Genomic DNA, 24,843 nt, shown 5'->3' on the forward strand with positions numbered 1-24,843 from the left:
CGTGCAAAGCAAAAATGACAAACAACTTACCCTCAACTTAGATCTAGTCGAGGAACACAGAAACCAGGCTCACTTGAGGAATGTCGCCTATAAGCAGCGCATCTCCAACTACTATGACTCAAGGGTCAAACCTCATTCTTTCAAAGTAGGAGACTGGGTATTGAAGTAAAGGTTACTTTGCGACAGAGTCCCGAGTGAATGAACACTTCGTCCAAACTAGGATGGACTGTTTGAAGTTGTTGGCATCAGTCGCCCTGGCTCCTACAAGCTTAGAAGCTCCGATGGCAAGACCCTTGGCCATCAATGGAATGCTGATCACTTGAAGTACTATTACAAGTAAACTCACATTGTATAAGTGTTAAGCTTCAACCATTTGGCATCCTATGTAACGAAGACTATTTGGCATGAATTCAATAAAGAGGTGATTTAGACAACTCGATCCTAATCCTTTTACATTCCTAGTAATGAAACACTCAGGTTCAAAGCTTCAACATGCTTCCAACATGAAACAAAGTCTAAGTATATGTCAACAAGACTATACAAAACGAACAGCTTCACAGTATATGATGCGAATTTTACTTAACACACAAATTAAACCCTCTTGTATCAATTGTAGTAAAGAATATAAGTAGGGATCGTTCTGGACCGGGGATTAGGAGGGCTTGCTAATAACCTCTAAACTGACTTAAAAACATAAAATTAAGTTTAAAACACCAAACTAGACTCAAAAGATGCAATACAAACTAAAAAGACTCAAAACTAGTTTAAAAGACTCAAAACAGCTTAAAACAATGAATTAGACTCTAAACTGACTCTAAGGATGGTTTTGGATGAAATTAGGTTCTAACTTGACTCAAGACACTTAAAAACACAAATTAAAATAGATTTTGACTAATAAAACACTTTAAAGTAAAGGGGGATTTGATTTTGACGAATTTGCAAACAAAACAAACAGATTGTAAACTAACACAGATTTTGGACGAATTTGGGTAAACTATGGATGATGGGCTAGCTAAAGGGTTCTTCTCCACACATGACACACTTGCACATAAACCAATTTTCAGTTGTTCTTTCGATAAATCATGAAACTCAACACCCTAGGTTAATTAAGTCGACTTAAATTAACCTTCAAGTTCTCCTTAAGTTATTGAATTGGATGGGACAACGCATACAACAATTCAAGCATTCTTCAAAAGTCCTTTTCGTGAACATCACAATAAAGATACAATCAAAGATCATTAAGCATTATGAAAACTATAAGTATTGACGAGGCATTCATTACTATGATGAGCATGAAACTCCTGCCAAGAATTCATTTAACGCGATCGTTTATAAGCGACCTCCACTACTTGTGAATATAAGTTTGTAACTATTAAGTGAAACTCCCTTATACTCTAGCATCATATTCATGCATGCAAACTAAGTGTGCACTCTTAATAAACATACACGAATAAGTTATCAATCAAGCAGTTAAACAAATTGAATTCACAACTTATGAAATCACAACTGAAGGCAATCAATTCATATTGCAAGTATGTTCATGGCTTCGAATTCCCCCTAGCTAAGGGGGGTTTAGTTCCTCATACTCACAAAGCAAAGTTAAACAAATTTAGACATTGAAAACAAAAGAATGAAAACACCTAAAAACGCTCCAACAATCCAACTTGAATGGCAAGCACGTCCAAGGGTCCTCATTCTTCTCTTTGTTGCGGCATAAGGTGTGGTTTGATGGATGCATGTGGATATATGGAAGGGAATGGCTGAATGTATTAAGAAGAAAAGACTCTGCCTTGCGGCAAAATGTGTCTTCCTCCCTTCTCCCTAAACTGTCCGTGTGAATGTGTCTTTGGATAGATCCCTCTTCTCCTTTGTTATGGTGAAGGGTGGATGTATTTATAGGCTAGGGAGAGGACCACCATCTAATTAAGGTGGTAGCGGTGTATGTTGTGGTAATGAGTGGATGTAATGGGTGTAGTGGGTGAGTGTTTGGTAATGAGTGGATGTAATGGGTGTGATGGATGAGTGTTTGGTAATGAGTGGATGTAATGGGTGTAGTGGATGGATGTTTGGTAATGAGTGGATGTAATGGGTGTAGTGGATGAGTGTTTGGTAATGAGTGGATGTAATGGGTGTGATGGATGAGTGTTTAGTAATGAGTGGATGTAATGGGTGTAGTGGATGGATGTTTGGTAATGAGTGGATGTAATGGGTGGATGTAATGGGTGTGATGGATGAGTGTTTAGTAATGAGTGGATGTAATGGGTGTAGTGGATGGATGTTTGGTAATGAGTGGATGTAATGGGTGTAGTGGATGAGTGTTTGGTAATGAGTGGATGTAATGGGTAATGAGATGTAATGGGTGTAGTGGATGGATGTTTGGTAATGAGTGGATGTAATGGGTGTAGTGGATGAGTGTTTGGTAATAAGTGGATGTAATGGGTGTAGTGGATGGATGTTTGGTAATGAGTGGATGTAATGTGTGTAGTGGATGAGTGTTTGGTAATGAGTGGATGTAATGGGTGTAGTGGATGGATGTTTGGTAATGAGTGGATGTAATGGGTATAGTAGATGGATGTTTGGTAATGAGTGGATGTAATGGGTGTAGTGGATGAGTGTTGTGGTAATGAGTGGATGTAATGGGTGTGGTGGATGAGTGTTTGGTAATGAGTGGATGTAATGGGTGTAGTGGATGGAGTGGATGTAATGGGTGTAGTGGATGGATGTTTAGTAATGAGTGGATGTAATGGGTGTAGTGGATGGATGTTTGTAGTTGTAGGTCAACACACTTGCTCACACACATGCTGATTTCTAGCCTTCTAATCTTCAAAAACGTCCATCCTCATGTCTCCATGCTTGCACTATCCAATCTTGGCCCAAAAATGCTCTAAAATGCTCCAAATAGCACTTTGTTGCCAACTTTGTTATTTGAACCTACAAACACACAAAAATAGCTTAAAGTACTAAAAAAACTAGAATTAAACTAAGTAAATGCCAAGAAACAAGCTAACTAAGTTGCATAAATATGCTCCTATCAAAAGCTTCATACACTCTTGATCAAGATAGTGTGAAGCAAAACCAATTTATGGTGGAAATCAAAAGCTTCATCAATGGAGAATAACTACAATTCTCAAAAGCTTCACACACTCTTGATCAAGACAATGTGAAGTAAAACCAATTTATGGTGCCAACAAGAGCTTCATCAATGGAAGGCAACCACAATTCTCAAAAGCTTCACACACTCTTGATCAAGACAGTGTGAAGCAAAACCAATTTATGGTGCCAACAAGCGCTTCATCAATATAGGGCAAATACAGTTCTCAAAAGCTTCACACACTCTTGATCAAGACAGTGTGAAGCAAAACCAATTTATGATGCCAACAATAGCTTCATCAATGGAGGGCAACCACAATTCTCAAAAGCTCCACACACTAGTGTGTGTAACTTTTGAGAATTGTGGTTGAACTCCTTCGATGAAGCTTTTGTTGGCACTAAAAATTGGTTTTGCTTCACACTCAAAGCTTCACACACTCTTGATCAAGATAGTGTAAAGCAAAACCAATTATAGTGCCAACAAAAGCTACATCAAAGGAGTTCAACCACAATTCACAAAAGCTCACACACTCTTGATCAAAACAGTGTGAAGCAAAACCAATTTATGGTGCCAACAAAAGCTTCATCAATGAAGGGCAACTACAATTCTCAAAAGCCTCACACACTTTTGATCAAGACAGTGTGAAGCAAAACCAATTTATGGTGCCAACAAAAGCTTTAACACCAAAGCTTCACCTACAAAGTTTTAACACAAAAGCTTCACCTACAAAGTTTCAACACCAACGCTTCAACTCCAAAGCTTCACCTACAAAAGCTTTAACTTCAAAGCTTCACCTACAAAGCTTCAACACAAATGCTTCACCTACAAAGCTTCAACACCAGAGCTGCAACTACAAATGCCAAAAGCTTCACACACTCTTGATCAAGATAGTGTGAAGCAAAATCAATTCATGGTACCCAACAAAGTTTCAACCTCAAAGCTTCAACACCAAAACTTCACCTATAAAGCTTAAAATATATATATATATATATATATATATATATATATTTTTTTTTTTTCGGAAATTCGAAACTTCGGAAATTGGAAAATTAAAAAAAAATTAAAAAAATTAAAAAAAAATTAAAAAATTAAAAAAATTAAAAAATTAAAAAATTAAAAGAAAAAAAAATAGAAAAAGGTTTAGGCCTCCTTTTCTTTGGGCCTAACAACTTTCATAACAAATATATATGAAGAAGGAGTTTTGGGCTACCACTTGGAAAGGAAAATGGTGAAGTTTACTTTGGAAACTTGACTACTAGCAAGACACCTCCTTCATCAACTCTCTTAACCGGAGACTTGGGGGACTCCTACCATACGATACTACATCTCGGTGCTTGGAAGCTTCACGACTACTCAGTGACTTGGATCTTTCAAGTCTCCAACCGAGAAGTTTTCCTCACTCAGGAAATTAAGGGAGCACTACCTCAACCTACATGCTTCATTCATAAAGCTTCAACATACAAGCTTCAACAAAAGAAAAAATTCAAAGAACTTAGTGAAGAAGGCTTTGGTGTATTTAACACAATACATTGAAATGAAGTAAAACTTATTTATTGATATCTCCGATAAGTTACAAATATGTACATATACATGAATTAAAATAAACAAACAAGAGGGAGCCTTCACAAATGTTGCTCAGGAGAAGTCTCAAAAGTCGGCAGAGCCCCAGAAAGAGAAGGCACCAGAGGGTGATCATTCGGAGCCTCAGTACTAGGCAGAACCCCAGAAGAAGGAGGCACTGGAGGTTGATCATTTGGAGTTTCATTACGCAGTACAGCGCCAAAAGACGAAGGCAATAAATGCCTTTGGAACAAACCCACAAACCTCTGATGATTAAGTAAAATCTGACTATCAGATTCCTGCAGTTGGTCAAGCTTCCTCTTCATGTTTGTAACATAGTCATCTGTGAGTCTGTGCAACTGTTTATTCTCATGCTTAAGCCTTTTAATTTCTTGTTTGAAACTTATCACTTCAGCCGCTAATGATTCAACCTGGCGGGTTCGAGCAAATAGGCGTTGGGCCATATTAGACACAGAACCTGCACATTGAACACTGAGAGCAGAGAATCCTTAACAGCCAACTCATCAGACCGTTTGGAAAGTAGTATGTTATCTTTGAGAGTGAGAAGGTTCCTGGCCACCACCGCAGCGGTCATATCATTCTTCATCACAGAGTCCCCAACGATAAAATGACCAATAGGGGATAAGAAGGATGGGCGCTATATGTTGTCTTAAGGAGGCATGGCTGCCTCTTCACCAAAGTTCAAATCAAAACGACGGTCAGATGGGCTAGACATTTTTAAAAATGATGAAGGAGAAATGTGGTCCAATAAATCTCTGAAGTACAAAAACAATGGGAAAATTCCTACAAGCAATAACTCACTGAACTTACTTCTTGTACACAATTGGTGCCCCTATAAAAGAAAGGGCAACATGGCCGTTTGTTCAAAAATCAAAGAGGCACCACTCTCCAGATTTCGAGAAGCAGATTTTCCTGAGTAAAATATATCAACAATCCCCACACGCAACATCAGCTCATCGGGTACGACAGATAACTTTGCCAAACATCTCTGACAAAGTTTAGACACATAAATTTTGAAGGTCCAGCTACCCTACCATTACCCACAAGGGTAAAGGAACAACACCACTGCTTGATAACTGAAAAGTCCATATGTGTGTCAACCTCTGTGATCCGTCGCAAGGCAGACTGGCAAAAATGCCCAACCTTTACTCACATCGAGAAAACATTCCCAACAGGATTACTTGCTCAAAAATCGAAGAGTCACCGCTCTCCGAATCTCAAGAGCCATACTCCCACTAGGATTTCTTTCTCGAAAATTGAAGAGGCACCACTCTCCGAATCTTGAGGGCCAGACTCCCACCATGATTACTTGCTCAAAAATCGAAGTGGCACCGCTCTCCGAATCTAGAGAGCCAAACTCCTACTAGGATTGCTTTCTAAAAAATCGAAGAGGCACTGCTCTCCAAATCTCGAAAGCCAGACTCCCAACAGGATTGCTTTCTCAAAAATTGAAGAGGCAACGTTCTCCGAATCTCAAGAACCAGATCCCCGACAGGATTACTTGTTCAAAAATCGAAGAGGCACCGCTTTTTGAACTTCGAGAGCCAGATTTCCTTGGATAAAGCTTGTCTGCAATCTTCACACGCAACATCAGCTTTCCAGATACCACAGACCAATTTTTCAAAGTGCTCTGACAAAGTTAAAATATGTGAATCTTGCAGTTTCCACTGCATTGATATGATCGAGAAGGGTAAAGAAACAACGTTACTACTCACTGTTGGGACAATTCCTATATATGTCGACCTTCATCCTCCACACCCAGGTGGATCTACAAATAAAAAAAAATGCTTAACTTTTCTTCACATCCGAGAGGGCACTCTCAGCAAAGTCTTTCGAAATACTCAATTTCCCCCCGATAATACCTCTGCAAATAAGCCACACTAGAGCAAGAGTATTTCATATCATCAGGGTTAAAAGCAAGAGTATCCCATATCATGTTTTTTCCCTGTCTTTTCCTTTGCCCTTGTTCTTACTTGCAAGACAAGAAGAAAAAAAGCAATCAGTTAGCACTTGGAATTAAGCTTCCAATCAGGAACTGACTACCTGGAACTCCTTGCTTGATTACTTACTTGGCATTGCTCTTGAGTACTCATCTTCAACATCTTATGCTTCCAGAAAAGATACCACATCTGCCTGAGGAACAGATAAGGCAAGTGAGAATGATACAAGGAAGCATGTGAAGACAAGCACAACAGAACATGTGCCGATTCATCTATTACTTTGTCAACAGCAAAAGTATCCCATATCATCAAGGTCAAATGCACTCTTGATTTGATGGACTTGTTTTGACCCTCAAATTCTTGAGTCGACTTTATACTCTAGAGGAAGCCAGAAAACCCTCCAACCTAGTTCAAGAATGAGAAAAATCAACCGGAACTAGAAATCAAACTGCTGATCTGAGACTAATTGCTTGGAACTCAGATTGCTTACCTTGTCTGTCACCTCTTTCGGCAGATCTCCTCCCTCAGAAACTTAGGGGACTCCTACAATAGGGTTTGTATCGGGCTTGACCAAGTTCAAAACTACAAGTAAGCTTCAAGTGAAATTGATACATTACCTTGTGCATCTCCATTGGTTAAAGATACCACCCCTGGATGGCGGAAAAGTACTTCCAGAGAAGATGCCACATCTACCTATAAGACAGATAAGGCAAGTGAAAACAATACCACACTTCCGTACTTAGAAGTTTCGTGATTACTCAGCGGCTTGGATCTTGCAAGTCCCCAACTGAGGAGTCTCCCTCACTTGGGAACTTAAGGGAGCACTGTTTGTACCATACTTGACCAATCCCGAAACTACCAAGCACCAGTCAACGTTATACCGTCAAGGACCTAGAAGAGTTTCCCTCCAACCAAAAGGCCAATGAAAGCGCGACACGTGTCAATATCAGAGGCCAATCACAACACAACACGTGTCAATGTCATAGCAAAGCTAGAAACTCTCTTCTATAAAAGGAGATCATTCTCCCACAATAATCCCTAATGTCATTTGTACTAAATCATTCACTAGTACTCACTAAAAGAGAGCTTGAACCTATGTACTTGTGTAAACCATTCACAATTAATGAGAACTCCTCTACCCCGTGGACGTAGCCAATCTGGGTGAACCAGGTACATCTTGTGTTTGCTTTCCTGTCTCTATCCATTTACATACTTATCCAAACTAGTGACCGGAGCAATCTAGCGAAGGTCACAAGCTACACACTTGTTGTACCAAAGTGTTCATTGATTTTGTGCATCAACAGTCTTGATTACTATTTTTGAAATTCGACCGAACGTTTGAAGCCGATGTGATTTGCACATGCATAAAGGTTACAGGGTGATGGCCAAAGAAACAATTATGTACAATTACAAGTCATAGACTAACGGATGCGATCAATTACAAGTCATAGACTAACGGATGCGATCATACCAACTCACATGCACCGGATCCCATCAGAACTCCGAAGTTAAGCGAGTTTAGGGGAGAGTAGTTCTAGGATGGATGACCTCTTGGGAAGTTCTCATGTTGCATCCCCTAGCCTTTTTTCTTTTTTTTTTCATAATTTTTTTTTCGTACTTTGAGCGGCTTATTTGTGGCGCGCATCGTTTATAACCAAGTCTCGTGCTTGGGAGATGAAAGAAAGGAATGGGAAAGACTATTAATTCTATTTTTTAAATTTTCGAGGGATCGTCTTGATTAATATTCCTTGGGAGATGAAATAAATAGATGAGAAAGACTATTAATTAAATTTATTTATTTACCTTTTTTTTGTTAAATTTCGAGGGATCGGCTTGATTAATATTTTTGAAATTCGTGCGAACATTTGAAGCCGATGTGATTTGCACATGCATAAAGGTTACAGGGTGATGGCTAAAGAAACGATTATGTACAATTACAAGTCATAGACTAATGGATGTGATCATACCCAACTCATATGCACCGGATTCCATTAGAACTCCGAAGTTAAGCGAGTTTGGGTGAGAGTAGTACTAGGATGGGTGACCTCCTAGGAAGTCTTAGTGTTGCATCCCCCACCCTTTTTTCTTCTTTTTTTCATAATTTTATTTTTACGTATTTTTGCGGCTTATTTGTGGCGCACGTTGTTCATAACCGAGTCTCGTGCTTGGGAGATGAAAGAAAGGAATGGGAAAAACTATTACTTCTCTTTTTTGAATTTCGAGGGATCGTCTTGATTAATATTCCTTGGGAGATGAAATAAGTAGATGAGAAAGAGTATTAATTAAATTTATTTATTTACCTTTTTTTTGTTAAATTTCGAGAGATCGTCTTTTGAAATTTGTGCGAATGTTTGAAGCCGATGTGATTTGCACCTGCATAAAGGTTATAGGGTGATGACCAAAGAAACAATTATGTACAATTACAAGTCATAGACCAACGGATGCGATCATACCAACTCACATGCACCGGATCCCATCAAAACTCCATAGTTAAGTGAGTTCGGGAAAGAGTAGTACTAGGATGGGTGACCTCCTAGGAAGTCCTCGTGATGCATCCCCTAACCTTTTTTCTTTTCTTTTTTCATATTTTTTTTTTTGCATATTTTTAGCGGCTTATTTGTCTTGCGCGTCGTTCATAACCGAGTCTCGTGATTGGGAGATGAAAGAAAGGAATGGGAAAGACTATTAATTCTATTTATTTGAATTTTCTAGGGATCGCCTTGATTAATATTCCTTGGGAGATGAAATAGATGGATGAGAAAGACTATTAATTAAATTTATTTATTTACCTTTGTTTTGTTAAATTTCGAGGGATCGTCTTGATTAATATTTTTGAAATTCGTGCGAACGTTTGAAGCTGATGTGATTCACACATGCATAAAGGTTATAGGGTGATGGCCAAAGAAACGATTATGTACAATTACAAGTTATAGATTAAAAGATGCGATCATACCAACTCACATGCACCGGATCCCATCAAAACTCCGAAGTTAAGAAAGTTTGGGCGATAGTAGTACTATGATGGGTGACCTTCTGGGAAGTCCTTGTGTTGCATCCCCTAGCCTTTTTTCTTCTTCTTTTTTTCATATTTTTCTCAACTAAAATTAGCAAATCAATATATCAAATTGAAGCTCGAGAAACAAGGAATCAAAATATACCGTTGGGTTCCTTGATCGTGGCGGGAAAATGGCTTGAAAGCCGCTATATTCCTTGCCGAAAACTCGGTTCTTTACTCTTGCTGATTTTGTGCAATTTCGTCGTTCAAAACACACCAACACAATAAAAACCGAACCATGAGAATAAAATGAGAAGGTTTAGAATGTTTTTGAAGCTTACCTATGTCGGCATGGGCTAGAGGTCGCTGGAGATGATGAATAGTGGCCATGGTAGCCACGACGCAGTAAGACATAGAGGGAGTTGGGGTGTTTTCCCTATGTTTCTAGTTTCTGGGTTATAAGGGTGGTAACTTTCGTCGAAATTGCTGCTTGGTGGTGTAGTTTGCCGGAGGAGCTATGGCGAATAGTAATGGTGTCATGGGTCCGACAGAAAGGAAAGAGAGTTTGAGGGAAATGAAAGAGTCCGAGAAAGGGAGGTGGGAGGGTTTATAGATGATGATGGTGCTCGCTGAAGTGGTAAGGCTAGTGGTGGTGGAGGCGGTGTTGTTGTTGTTGGTTGTGGAAGCTCAGAGAGAGAGTTGCAGAGATGAGGGGGGAGAAACAAGGAGAAAGAAATGAGGGAGACGATAGAGTTTAGGGAGGAAAATGACACGGAGAAGGAGGGGAAGTAAGGTGTGGGTCCCATAGCCACAAAAACCCACCAAAAAAATTAATAAAATAAAACAAATATCAAACCCTGATATCTAGAATAGTGAATTGACTACTTTACCCTTCAACTTTGTAATTCAGTAAAATGTTCATCGTAACTCCGAATTTAATTCTGCTTACTCCTACATGCTCATAGCAACGAGTGCTATGTGAATAAAAATAAAAGAAAAGTTCCTACATGTCATAGAACGAGTCAACGAAAGTCAAGGCTTTCTTCATTAGGGTATATTTGTAAATTCATGTTTTAAATTTATAAAAACTGAAATATTTGGAGACAGGTTGTTACATCTGGTCTCCCATTGTTACCACTCTCTCTCAATATCAATTGGACTTGGACCTGAAAGCAATCTTTCTAAAAAAAGGAAAACCAATAGGAAGTGCCAAAAGACAAAGTGAACAAGCTGCACAAGAACTTCTTCAACTACAACACACTTATCAACTATTTCATCGTCGGGAAAAATAAAAACTCAAGAAGGGAGAACACGAGGCTTTCTTGTTCTACTGGTACAATAAGTTCATCTTTTGTACTAAGTTAAACAAATGCCTTGTTGAGAACATGTCAGTGGCTGAAGCCCTGGCCAGTGGTCACTATCTGGCCCTTATTCTCACCATTCTTACCAACCTTACACACTTCCTAGCGAAGGCAAACTATTGAAAAATCAACCAGCACCAGAAAGGCCTACTCTGGGTCTTCCAACTCTAGTTGCAGGTCTATTTTACCACTTTAAGGCCAAAGAGTTTCAATTTTGATTCTTCTGAAGTAATGGGCCTTCAACTGGCTTCCCGCCCCACCCCAACTCACTCAGCCGAAGAGATTTTTAAATATTTCTTCAACCTAGATGACCTCACCAATGATGATTTCTTAATATGTCGTCGAATAGACTATCATTTATCTATCAGACTTCCCACATCTTTATGGGAGGAGTTAGAAGACACCGATCTCCGAAAAAACTGGGGATCATTTGTAATGGCTCTCAATCTCCCTTTCGGTTGTGATGCTAAGCGAGCCAGTTGAGAAGTCTTCCATCCCTATTTTGTGGCTCGACAACTAGGCTATCTTCAGGGCTGCCCCATGCCTCTGCTCACTTCCCGCTCACTTCTGAGCCAATGACGACTCTCTAGTTCTTAGGAAAGAGAATGTGAAGAAGTGGAGAAATAGTTTAAAGAATGGTGCACCAAATTTCGCCTTCGGCTAAATACCCCTAAAACCCACGGTACCTGTACCCTTGCTGATTGGTGAGACATTTACACCAAAGATTTCTTTAGCACGTTAGTTGAAGAAACCATAAACAAAATCTTTGGTGATCTACTAAATAAAACTCTTGCTCCAAAATCCGGAGACACGACCCAAGGTACTTTTATTCCCAATGTTTTGCTATATATTCGACCTGACTTTAAACTAGTTGTTCCAGTGGCCATTCAATAAAGCGGGCTGAAGTAGTCGCAATGGTCGCGACTAAGAAAAAACTCGCCCCTCCCCTAAAGAAGGTTGTTGTTGCCGAGACCACTTCTCCCAAAATAACTTCGACCACCACAACCCTAGTGAATACTGCTGCTGCGTGAAGGGAAATTTATGAGATTCTAGAATGGGATTTCATAATGACTATCATGCATATACAAATCAAATTTAATATACGAAAGCAGCGGAAGCATTTATAACATATTATCAAAGCTATAGTAATGCAAATCCCCTTCAAGGTTCATAGGTTTATATATAATGCATCAAAACAATTTTAGAATCAAGAACAAAGTGAAGGTTAGTCTTATACCTCTTGATCTAGACTTAAGACCAAGGATGGACCACCTCCAAGGCCTTTGCTCCTTGAAATCCTTGAGCCTAGCTTCCCTCCTTGCCTCCTCCACTTTGTTACAATGAGTGCTCCTAGGTTCTCTTCAAGTTCCCAAAGTAGGAAACCTCTAAAGATCCTCACCCACTAGTGTAGTGAGAAGGATGAAGGAATAACCAAAAGGGTGTAAGAGATGTTAGTAAAAACCCCCCTTTGGTGGCCGGCCTTTGTGGTTCAAGATGGCTATTTTCTTTTGCCTCTTTTGTTGTTCAAAACTCACAAAAACCCTCATGAACTTTATCTCTATAAAGTTGCTTATATAGACAAAAAAGAAAACCTAGTCAACACTTGACTAAATATCTCACCTTTCCTCACCTAAAGTGGCCGGCCCCTTTGTGTTGTTTTTGGGCTTTGGGCTTTTGTTATTTCAAGTCATCCAATGCTTGAATAAAAGCCCAATGGGTTTAGGCCCAATGGGCCTAATTAAACCCGAACGTTTCTTTAAGCCCAAAACGATCTTTATCGCTTTTATGATTTCTTTAGACTTTTCTAAATTAATCACAACACATAATTAATCCAATTAATTGTTTCCATCATCCATTAGTTACTCACTACAATAGTGTTGTGGTGAACAATCTTTTAGGTTCTAATTAGCAAGGCAGTGAGGTGATTGGCATTAATCCAATTGCTTATATTTAATTCAATCACTTAGTGAATTAAAACCTCATTTTAATTCACCTTTCTTCTTTGACGACTACATCTAATCATCTAGAAGAACTCACAAGCTATGAGTGACATCTAACCATATGTCATAGCTACCCAAGCTAATGTAGAAGTTTATTCAAAGAACCTAGTCAGTTGGAATTACAATGTAATTCAATCCTTCTCTAATACAATACTCTCAATCACATCATTAGGGTATGGATATATCATGTCAAACCCCTAATGTGATTATTCCTTCTTATATGATCCAATTGAGTCGTATAGGAACGCTTTCCTTTATTACGCTCGATACTTCGGCCGAAGATTCCCGAATCATATCTTAGAGTATTCTTCCTCTCTTATCGAGGATTAGAGATTCCTTGTTGCGCATACACTTGCCTTCATGACTAAGTGGCTTAACCCCAATTATGCCGTGGACACCCTCGAATGGGGAGACTTTGACATAATCAAAGATTAAGTACTTAACCACAAGACAACGACGATGCCTCAGGTCTAAGGATTACTTACATCTTTCCAACCATTAGAGTTACTTGCTTGACATGTGAGTAGACCTCCATGCAAGTACTCCCGTTTAATTGTGTTCAGTGAACTCATTCCCTTAATGAGCACCTACATACTTGTCTTAGTGTCACAACACGAATGGGGTGAGACTTTCCATCCTTCCAATTGAAGCAGACATAGTATGTACCGGTCTCCGCATTGTCAGTATCCCTCCGACAATCCAACGATCAGGAACCTTTTTGGACATCTGGTTATATGAAGAAGGTCTCTGTAGTCTAACATCATTAGATTACTTCTTCAATCGATCCATTGTCCATGGATACACTATTTAGGACATATTTCGTTTATTGAGATAGTCCTAATTCGTGTCTTTGCCATTTGATGTATAAGATTCATCCATACATCCATATATTTGTCCTGAAAGATTTCTTCCAAAGATTGACTTTCAGGGCATATTTCCAACACTGCGCAAGCCACTATTACCTCAACTGTTCCTCAAAAAGTGGCCTCGACTATGCCAAATTCGACAGATATTGTTGTTAGGCCAATGGTGACGGGTAAACGACCCCGTCCCTCGACCAGGACAACTATCGACGTCGCACAACCTCAACACGGATGAAGAAAGGGCACGTAAGATTTTCATCATCTTAAGCCAAGACATAAGAGCGACCATTCCTAAAACCACTCATCATCATCATGTTGCTAAGGTACCCATAAGGATGCTACCAGATCCTTCGACCCTAACTGCTAACCAAACGGCCACTCCACAACCTATGGCAAAACCTGCCATCTTGGTTGAACAGACAACACATAGCTCAGTAATCGAGGAACTTGTAACTCAACCTCTGGCCGGTCCCCAACTTGACGTAACCGTTGTCAGTCTAAAAACCGACTCTATTCTTGACGAGGCAATGGCCGACTTCGCCACAGCGACTCTCTTATCCAATCCAAATATCGTCATTGTACTATTCATTTTGGTCAAAGAGGTATATGAACACTCTAGCATTCATCTTATATATCTAAATTGACTTTGCTGAATTTTCTTACTCTTGTTATTAGAATGGCAACAACGAGCCAAGTCCTTTAGTGAGACGTCCTCGACCAGCTGGGTAACCGAATGCTACTCCCTTTCCTCTGGATAAAGGCGAGGCTATTGCATCCATTATGCCTAGTCTAGGCCAGGGTGATACCCATCCACAGGTCGAAGCGACTAGCCGCACCAATCCTAAGGCAACCGTCGAAGCCAGTAGAGACGTCGATTCATCCTCATGACCAATATCTTGGCATCCCTACCCAAGACGTCACCTCGGCCTTTGTAAGTCTCTTTTCATTTCAATTTTTACTTGTCTTAGATTGCAAAATTGAAGTAAAATTGTTAACTATCAGGTGCCCAGTTGTTCATTTCATTGAAAATTTAGTGTGCTGAAGGGCATTGTCTATATTTCGTGGCCACGAAGGGCGCCAAGCTCAACTTCCCATGAAGGTTGTACAAATAAAAAGGTTAGAGGAGGAAATCTAAAAGAGTGAATGATGAAAGAGAAATGTTCTTAGACCTATTGAGAAGTGACTTCGGCCATATCTTCTGGGTTGTTAGTCAAACCAGAGAGCTTAATGGGCGAGCCCAACATTTAAGAAAGCTCTTGAATTCTATCCTTCATTAGCCATATGAATTGAAGAGTTGTCTTAAACATTGGGCTCACCCATTAAGCTCTCTGGGTTCTACTAACAACCCATAAGATATGGCCGAAGTCACTTATCGACATGTTTAAAACACACTTATTTTTTGTCATTCATTCTTTTAGATTTCCTCATCTAACCTTTTTGTTTGTATAGCCTTCATGGTAAGTCAAGCTTGACGCTTATCTTGCTAGCACATCTGGGACAGCAAACCCTTCTGTAGCTCCGTTCGAGTCTAATGCTCTGACCAAACTACAAAAAACTCTATCCCTCTCAGCTTTGCAAGCTTTTCAAATGAAAGGTCTCGATTTTTCCAGAGAGTGCCTGAACAACCTTCTAGCTGACGATCTGGTGAGCAATGAAAGTTTTGTTCTCTTAACGACTGTCTTAGAGAAAACTTGACTATAATTTGGTATTTTTGAGAAGGCCCTTCAAGTTGACAAGGACCTAACAGCTTATCAAATTTTTGAATTACAAAGGAATTATGCATCGATTTCTTGTCCTTATACTCCTCAACAAAATAGATTTGTTGAGAGGAGGAACATGCATATTATTGAGACTGCAATTACTCTATTGTCTATTGCTGGTTTGGCTCAATCCTTTTGGTTTCATGTATGTTCTTATGTAGCATACTTGATAAATCAAATGCCTACAAAGATTTAGCACATGGATTCTCATTTTTCTGCTTTGCATAAAAAAATCCCTTAGTTAAGTCATTTAAAGATCTTTGACTCAGCTGTTTATCCCTACATCAGACCATATAACAGCAACAAACTTTAGCCTGGGTCCATTTTGTGTATCTTCTTAGGCTATGCAGTTGGTTATAAAGAGGTAATTTGTTATCAGTTACAATCCAAAAAATTACTGATTTCCAGGCATGTCATCCATGATGAGGGTATGTTTCCAGCAAGGTTAAACACTGGGCTATCTTCTTTTGCTTCCAGACTTCATACACCAGTTATTGTTACTTAACCATAGGGATGTCAGCCAGAACATTATGTTAATTCAATTGATATTTAAAGTGCTACTCCAAATTCTTCATCTTTTGGGTTTATTGAACAGGAATTTGACAATACAATAGCTCAAAGTGTTACTCCTCCTTTACAACCATCTTTGTTACCTATCCTCGATTCTTCTCAACTTCAGGTACTTATTCCCTTTGAATCAGCCTTTAGTTCTGATAGTTCCTCAATTACACCATTATCTTCTTCTAATGCTCATCCCATGCAAACTCGGTTAAAACTGGTGCTATTACTAGGCCAAATTATTCAGCCTTTTTACATAATTCTACTAGTTATACTGATGCTCAGTTTGAACCATCTGAACTCAAGTCTTTGCTTATCAATGCTACTTATGTGAGTTACACTGGTTATACATTTCTAGCTGATATTTGTTATATAGAGGAACCTAAAACTTTTAAAGGTGCTTCTAAAAGTTCAGTTTGGCAAACAGCCACGGAAAAAGAGTTTGATGCTCTCAAAACTCAGGGCACTTAGATTTTGGTTCATCCTCATTTTGATAGGTCTGTTGTTGGTTGTAAATGGGTCTATAAAGTCAAAAAGCATTTCAATGGTACTATTGCAAGGTACAAAGCATAGTTGCTCAAGGTTTTACATAAGAGCAAGGAATTGATTATTCAATTACTTTTAGCCTTGTTGTAAGGCATTCTATTGTGAGAATAATTTTGGCACTTGCAACTTCATAAGAATGGTCTCTTCATTAATTGGATATCAAAAACACTTTTCTTTATAGAGATTTGCAGGATGAAGTTTATATGTATCAACCCCATGGCTTTGTTGATACACAAAAACGAACACATGTTTGTAGGCTGGTTAAATGTCTCTATTGCCTTAAACAGGCACCTAGAGCTTGGCATTCTAAGTTTACAGGAGGATTGTTAGCCTTGGGGTTTGTTGTATCCTCCTCTAATGCTAGTCCTTTCATGAAAAATGATGGACTTAATATGGTCATCTTGCTTCTCTACATTGATGATATCATCATCACAGGATCTAATTCATCTCAGGTTCAGTCTATTATTGATACCCTTAGTGAATTATTTGGTCTTAAGGATATGAGACCTCTTACCTATTTCCTTGGCCTTCAAATTCAATATCAAAGCAATGGTGATCTATTTGTTAATCAAACTAAATATGCCAATGACTTAATCAAGAAGGCTAGTATGGAGAATTGTAAGGCTGCTCCAACACCATCAACACCACATACTCAATTGTTGCATTCAGAAGGAGTTCCATTGTTTGATCCGACATTATACCGTAGTCTTGTTGGTGCTCTTCAATATTTAACATTCACCATACTTGACATTTCTCATGCTGTGAATGTTGTTTGTCAATATATGCAAACCTCTTCACCAAAGTTTTTCTCCAGCCTACAAATGGTCATTTCTTCTTAGTCAAACGCATTATTCAATATCTTCAAAGTGCATTGTCATATGGATTGACATACAAGTCAGCCTCTCCTACTACTATTTCAGCCTATTCTGACTCTGTTTGGGCAGTAGATATCAGCACTCGTAGATCTATTACAGGCTATATGGTGTTTCTTGGTTGTAATCGAGTTTCTTGGCAGTGTAAAAAGACAGCTTCAGTGTCTCACAGTTCCACAGAAGCTGAATATAAGGCTTTCGCGTACTGTGGTGCGGATGTGTGTTGGATTCGCTCTATTTTGAAAGATTTACATGTGTTTATACCATAACCTCCTCGTTTACATTGTGACAACCTGTTTACTCTTGCTCTCAGTTCCAATCCAGTTTTTCACTCTCGTATCTAACATCTTGATACCGATTACCATTTTGTTTGTGAGAAAGTTTAAAAGAAAGACATTCTGGTCCAGTACATCTCAACAAAGGAACAACCTACAGACCTCTTCACCAAAGGATTTCACAGTCCAAACTTTGTTCGATTGAGCTCCAATCTTAATCCTTGGTCCCCAGGTTAAGCTTGGGGGGGAGGGGGTAATAACAGAAATGTTAATATTAGTTAGATAGTTCCACTTGTCAATTGTATATTCGAACACTTGTCATTTGTGTATTGGTTGCTTAGAATGTAAGCTTTGTAATAGCGTAGCTGGGAAGCTAACATTTAGCAGCTATATATAGCTGATGTATAGTTTTAGGCGGTTAATGAAAGATTGAATATTCTGAGCTTATCTTTTCATCTCCTTCCTTCAAACTCTGAGTTCTTCAATTTCTCAATTATGTGCTTTAATTCCTTTAATTTTAGCATAGTTAAGAAGTAGAGACTTGGATTGATCATTGGTTTGCGCTTGGAGTTAATATTCCCATGTGGAATTATTATTTGCAAATATATGTGACGGCAAGAGAAGTATTCCCGCAAGGGGAAGAAACTTTAGATCATGTTTGGTCAAATAATTAGAAGCCTAATTAAGGAGACAAGTGACTCGGTAAGTTCATAGGGCTAAGGGAAAATAAGTAGCCAACATCTCCTTAGAATGGCTAGTGGGCTTAAGGGCCTACGAAAATGGATGAGAGAAATTTATCTACAATTTTCTATTTCTTTAAGTATGATGAATGAATTATTGATGGCAAAGAAAAGCAACCACAATGTAACGGAATAGTGGAGGTGGCTTAACTATTTTGAGAAATGGAATATACTTAAAAAGAATGTAAAAGTAATTTGCTTCTAGAAAGAGATAACGATTATCTCTTATGATTGCAATTTTAAGGTACTAAAAAGTTGGAGATCTTCTAGCAAATACCTTAAATGTGGGGGAGTTTACTCAAGTGTTAGCAAATTACTTATCAAGTCTAAACGCATGTTTGGAGGAATTATATTAAAAACAGCTACTCTCGAATGAAATATAATTTCATAAATGGAGGTGCACAACATAAGTGATAGTCACCAACCTAGTGGATCCAATCAAATAAAGTTTTGACTAGAGAGTAAGTTGTATCATTGAGGAGAATGGGTTAAAAGCCTACGTCTTAAGAATCACCATAATGGCAACCCAACCTAGCCGACTGGAGATCCCAAGATCTAGGTTCAAAGGGACAACAAAATTGTGGATGTTTCAATGGGAGCACTGCGGACATAATCTCCTACCCAAGTCCTATGAAGAAATAGTGTTATCTGCAGCGTGTTTAGGATAAGCTTTGATTTTAATGATTCCTATACTTGGAAATAACAAGTGGGGTATTGCATGATACTCTTAATGGGAAGTCACCTACCTTGAGTGAGGAATGGGGCCGTTCCTGTGAGAATTTTCTAAAAGGCTTAATTCTGCAATCATGGGGAATCGAGAATTGTTCAGGACCAAAATGAACACAACAGAGCAACCACGGGGTGTCAGGAAGTGTATTGTGTGATTACTATTGTCTTGGTTTACACAAACGACTGAGCAATTCAAGACATCGCGTTCACTGATTAGCCAAGTAAATCCGATAGTAATTTACTACGGAAGGTTCAAAGCCAAAAGCTACCTATCCCAAAGTGGTACTTTTCCTATTGAATTCTCTCTCTAATGTCTGCATTGCCATTTGCTTAGTGTTGAGTTAAATTTCCATTCATGTGGGGGATTGTTGGAAAATTTAATATTATTTTTATTATATTAAATCAATTAATTGAATAGAAATTAGAAGTGATGCATTTTGGTAGAAATAGGTGTCTATCCTAATGAAGAATTGTAGTTTTTGACTTTTCATGAATGATCACATACTTTCCAAAGAGATATCTCAAATTCTTTAAATAGGGAAGTCCCTTATAAACATAAATAGCTTTTAATGATACATATATTCATACATATAGTGCACTAAATATTATAGAGTCTCACTGAGTCCATATGAGAAAGTTTTCAACACAATCATGGTTTTATGGAGCCTTGTGATTTGGAATACAAGAGTGTGATCGTTGTATCTTGGGAGATAACCGCCGATCAACCATGAGTACCGTATGCAGCATAAACTTGTCTTAAGAACAAATTGTCTAACACTTGCCTCGACTGTATTTCCATGTTTTTCTAATCTATTATGTCATGTTCATTTAACATTGGTTACTCATGTACATGCATTAATTTTGATATATAATTGCATGAATTATTTCTTAATTTTCTATTTGATTTAATGTAGCAATTAGACCCCAAATTCATCATCTACCATTATACCTTAATTGGAGATAAGAGCTTAGAGTTGTAGTACTATTCCAGCTGGAAATTGGTGAACCCAATTTGTTACCACGCCCGCTTACAAGTTACAATAAGCACAAGGTCTAAACCTCTTCCTGCAATTGACAAACTGGTGCTTGCATGTCCATGGTTAGCCTGAACGAGTTGGTGAAAATTTAAAAAACACTTGGCAGAAGTAAAATGCATTAGTTAAAATGACTGGAAGAAAAAAGCAATTAAACAAATGGCTTCGCCCGGGTTCGAACCGGAGACCTTCAGTGTGTTAGACTGACGTGATAACCAACTACACCACGAAACCAAGTTGACAACATCTTCACATTTTATATTATTATACGTAGTCGATACGAACACCAAGTTCTTTTCCGTCGATTTTCCATATTGTTTAAAAGGAAATGATTCCTATGTCATCTTACATGTTCCTTTATATTTTAACTCTGTTGGGTTAGTCATTTTATCATTTCTAAAGGTCAAGGAGATTTCATGTATAGGTTTGTGCTTCTTATAAACATGTGCTAGTTTGGATGGTCAAGCAATGTGCCTGTTTTCTTGCACATCGGTTTTGTTGAGCAAAAATTGTATATGGTATGTAAACAAGTAATTCACTCGAAACAATTTTACCCTCATTTTTCCGAGGAGGGTTTTATTAAATTGAGTTCGACCCATTCTAGGCTATGCGCCTATTAATTATGACCCTTCTTTTTATAAAGGAATACCCTTTGATTCTAACATGAAAAATAACGAAATTTGGGGATTTTTTGTTTGTTTGATTTTGCGATTGCATCTAGGTAGAGCCGTAGATTACCTACGTACCCTTTTGTGGGATCAAACCACTCGTAGTTCTTTTGATTTGAGTTTTGGGTTTTTACTGAGTGAATGACCCACTAAAAAGAATTGGTGTTTGGTATATTTGGGTGAAACTTGGTGAATGAACCAGGGATTCGATTTTGGATTTGTAGTGAATTTGGTCGAATGAACCAGGGATTTGATTTGGATTTGGGTGAATTTGGCTATAGTAAACCAGGGATTCGATTTTGTATTTGGGCTTTGTGGTTGTGTCTATGAAGTGGTACTAGACTGCCTATGTATCCTTGTCAGAATCAAACCGGCATAGTTCGAAATGTATTTGTTTGGATTTGATGCCTTGTGCAATTTTAGCTCATGCAGGAGAGGCACAAACCACTTGGAGCAGCTTTGTGCCATTTGGAATTTGAAGTGGCTTTGTGCCATTTGAGACTTGATGTGGCTTTGTACCATTTGAGACTTGACATGGCTTCGTGCATTCAGATTTGATGTGGCTTTGTGCCATCTGAGATTTGATGTGGCTTTGTGCCATTTGAGATTTGATGTGGCTTTGTGATATTTCATCAAGTCATATTAATGGACGTCTTTGCGGTGATAGACCACCCATTGAGTTTGATATTTGAACTTGGCTTGGTGCCTTGAGTTTGAGAGGAACCATAGGATGGTATTTTTCGTCCATATTTTTCCTATTTTGCTTGTAATTGGGCACAAGCAAATGAATATCCCTCCAATGGATCGTGTCGCACTCCAAATTTTGCTAGGATTTATTTGTACGACCAGGCTGAAGTATTGCCTATAAGACTTAACCCAAATCATGTTAGCATGCTGTCTAGATCACGATCTCTGAGGCAAAGAGACTTATTTGGAGCAGTCGTTATCGCAGCAAAAGGAAATCTTCTACTCACTTGAAGCCTTTATGTTCTTATGGTGATAGAACCCTTTTCTTAAGGAATTCCTACATTTATAGTGGCAATGGCAGCCAACTTTCATCTATCGTGGAAATATGGTTATTGTCCCATTGCACCAATTCTCAATTTAAATGGAGTAGTGGATTAGTGGTAAAATACCTTAAGTTGTTATTTCAAAGCATTCTGAATGTGCTTCCACAAAAATAGGATGTTAACTTTTCCACGTATTCAAACTGTATAGAATTATATTATCAACATGTAACATCTCCTTTATCACAACTTGCTAAGTCCAAATAGGATTATATTGCCATAATTTGAAAGTCTTTCATAGGAGTTTGCCCATTTGAATCAACCGTGTGAAAGGATGAGGGGGTCTTTGATTTCCCTGCAGCAAACTTCCCCCACATCAGTGGCGAAGCCACGTGAGGGGTGGCGGCCGCCACTCCCCTCGCCGGACAAACAAGCCTAGAGCGCTAGTTCACCCCCTCCGCTCTTGACTCCTAAAACGCTGCAGTTGATTTTTGGAAGTAAGCTCTGAATCACCGGCAGGGTCTCATTGGGTTCCGGCTTAAAGGCCAAAAAGGAGGTGCACAGGCGAGTTGTGTCCGTACAGTTCATTGGGCTTGAAGAGAAAGCTGTGGAAAGGGTAATTTGAAGGAGAAAAAGGTGTAAAAGTATTGGTATTGGATTCCATTGAAGCTTCATTGTCAAGAAAATTAGTTCAGAAAAAAGGAAAAAGTTGAAGAATTGTGAAGTAGGTTGTGGAAAAAAATGGTGGCTTGATCAATTGGTGGGGTGAGATCAAAGATTTGACAAATTGGGTTCTGTTCAGCTGATTGATTGCAGTATATTGGTAGCAGAAAAAAAAAAAAAAAGAAAAGGGAAGAACCGGGAAGTGGATTGTTCTAATTAGCTCAATTTATGGGTGTGAATTGTGGAAAAATGGTGTCTTGATCAATTGGTGGAGGGAGATCAAAGATTTGACAAACTGGGTTTTGTTCAGCACAACAAAGTGACAGCAAGAACTTTGATGGAGAAGCACAAAGTTGAGTTAAATTGATTTGATGGGTTTAGGAAGAAATAGTAAGACTTGCAGAGAGCCAACCACCTGGGGATATTGTGGACCATTTGATTTTTTTGGGTTTTTGACTAAATTGCCCCTTTATGGCTTTCTAATCTTTTCTTTTTCTCAATCAAAGAAAGGGAGGTGAAAAATATATTGGAAAATTGGAGCCTTTATTCACTCATTAAAAATAGAAGAGAGGTGATCTCAAGAACTCATTATACTCAATTTTAGTTTGGAAATCCTATCTACTTTGACCAAGTTCAAATAAATTCAATAATAACTTAGAAAAACTAGGCTAAAACTCTAGTTGTGTACATCAATTTGGTTGAGCTTGAATAACAAGTTATGAGGAATTTTTCCCCTCTCCAATATGAAAGCAACTGCTTCGATTGAACTTTGCACTCTTTTGAATTTCACTCTTCCTCTCGGTAAATCCTGGCTTCGCCACTGCTTGCAGAGTTTTTTGTTTTTGTTTTTTTGTTTATCGTCAAATGATAGATTTTGTTAAATTAGCCACTAACCGAGTTTAAACCCACGTCATAGTACAAGGGCTCAAGCAAAAATATGCTCGTTGGATTGATTATGCAATGGCAATATTGGTGGCTGAGGTTCTGCTTGAACGGGGACTGATGGTTCTGATAAGGTTGATGATGAAGCTTTGTACAACCTCGACATCCTTGTGAGCTCTTTGCCGTGATTGGATTTAAATCACCACACCATCTACTCTGCTTGTATTTGGGAACAAGCAAAATAAATGTGTCCGTTGGTTTTGGGCTTTTTTGTATGGATGGGATGCATATGGGCATGGCTTGGACTAGCTTATGTTTCCCTCCAAAGTAAATTAGGTATCCCACTTTGTGGGACTCTTCCTTCAATTTGTGGGGCCAAGTTTTGAATTGGCATATCTTCTTTATGGGATTGGAACCTTATGTGAACAGCACTTTAACTTTCCTAACTGTAGGACTACATCATTTCCTTTATTGATTTCAACACTGAAGCTTTGTGCAACACCCCCGTGATGAACAAGATGTTTTCTTTCTTCTTTTCCTTCTCTATTTTCCATTCTTTACTGTAGCTTTCTTTGTTTTTTTATTGTTGGATATACGTCAATAATCTATAACAAACTTATATATGTTAATAATAAATGCGAATAAATATTTTACAGCATATAAACAGAATGCAATATACTTAAGCAGATAAACAGAAGATCGACGCTTACGTACCGCAATGTCCTTGAAACAAAAATTTTGTCCCTACTCAATGTTTGTAGTTCTACATCAGGATTCAACGATCAAGTCAGAGTTCCAGCACCTGAAAACTTAACTTCTGGCGAATTTCTTTGTGGTTCTCTCAGCAAGAATGCTTTAGATTGTAGAAAGAGAATTATGTTTTTCTGTATTCTAAATGTCATGCAAATAGATGTATATATAATATAATTATGCATGTTCGCAACAGATATGGAGAAGGGATTCATCTGTTGGGAGACATCTTCTCAGAGGGTTGTTTGCTTTCTGTATTCTTTCACCACACTTCAGACTTCATCTGAAAGAATGAGTTTGTTGGTAAAAAATAATTAATTAATTAAATCCGAAAATAATTAATTAAATAATTTAATTATTAGAGACCAAGCCCAAGAGCCTCAAGGCCTATCTTTTGATAATTAATTATAATTAAAGTACACCCCAAAGTCCAATCCCAATGGTGAACCCAATTTTATTTTTCATGGTCCATCATTCCAATCACTTTCTATAAAGGACAAAGCCTTATAAAGTGAGGGGACCTTTTGG

At 38.5% G+C, this 24,843-nt stretch overlaps 5 non-coding genes across 5 annotated transcripts; 4 read left to right on the plus strand and 1 right to left on the minus strand.

The window, feature by feature from the left end:
- Positions 1-8,069: 8,069 nt before the first annotated feature.
- Positions 8,070-8,188, plus strand: LOC114824614 (5S ribosomal RNA). The gene has a single exon (XR_003772898.1). It is a non-coding gene; the product is annotated as a 5S ribosomal RNA (ribosomal RNA).
- A 377-nt stretch (positions 8,189-8,565) lies between these two features.
- Positions 8,566-8,685, plus strand: LOC114824620 (5S ribosomal RNA). The gene has a single exon (XR_003772904.1). It is a non-coding gene; the product is annotated as a 5S ribosomal RNA (ribosomal RNA).
- Positions 8,686-9,051: 366 nt separating this feature from the next.
- LOC114824625 (5S ribosomal RNA) lies at positions 9,052-9,170 on the plus strand. Its single transcript, XR_003772909.1, has one exon. It is a non-coding gene; the product is annotated as a 5S ribosomal RNA (ribosomal RNA).
- A 381-nt stretch (positions 9,171-9,551) lies between these two features.
- On the plus strand, positions 9,552-9,670 carry LOC114824622 (5S ribosomal RNA). The gene has a single exon (XR_003772906.1). It is a non-coding gene; the product is annotated as a 5S ribosomal RNA (ribosomal RNA).
- A 10,835-nt stretch (positions 9,671-20,505) lies between these two features.
- Positions 20,506-20,579, minus strand: TRNAV-AAC (transfer RNA valine (anticodon AAC)). The gene has a single exon. It is a non-coding gene; the product is annotated as a tRNA-Val (tRNA).
- Positions 20,580-24,843: the final 4,264 nt, after the last annotated feature.

This window comes from Malus domestica, chromosome 04 (assembly GCF_042453785.1).
Source record: "Malus domestica chromosome 04, GDT2T_hap1".
Lineage (NCBI taxonomy): Eukaryota > Viridiplantae > Streptophyta > Magnoliopsida > Rosales > Rosaceae > Malus > Malus domestica.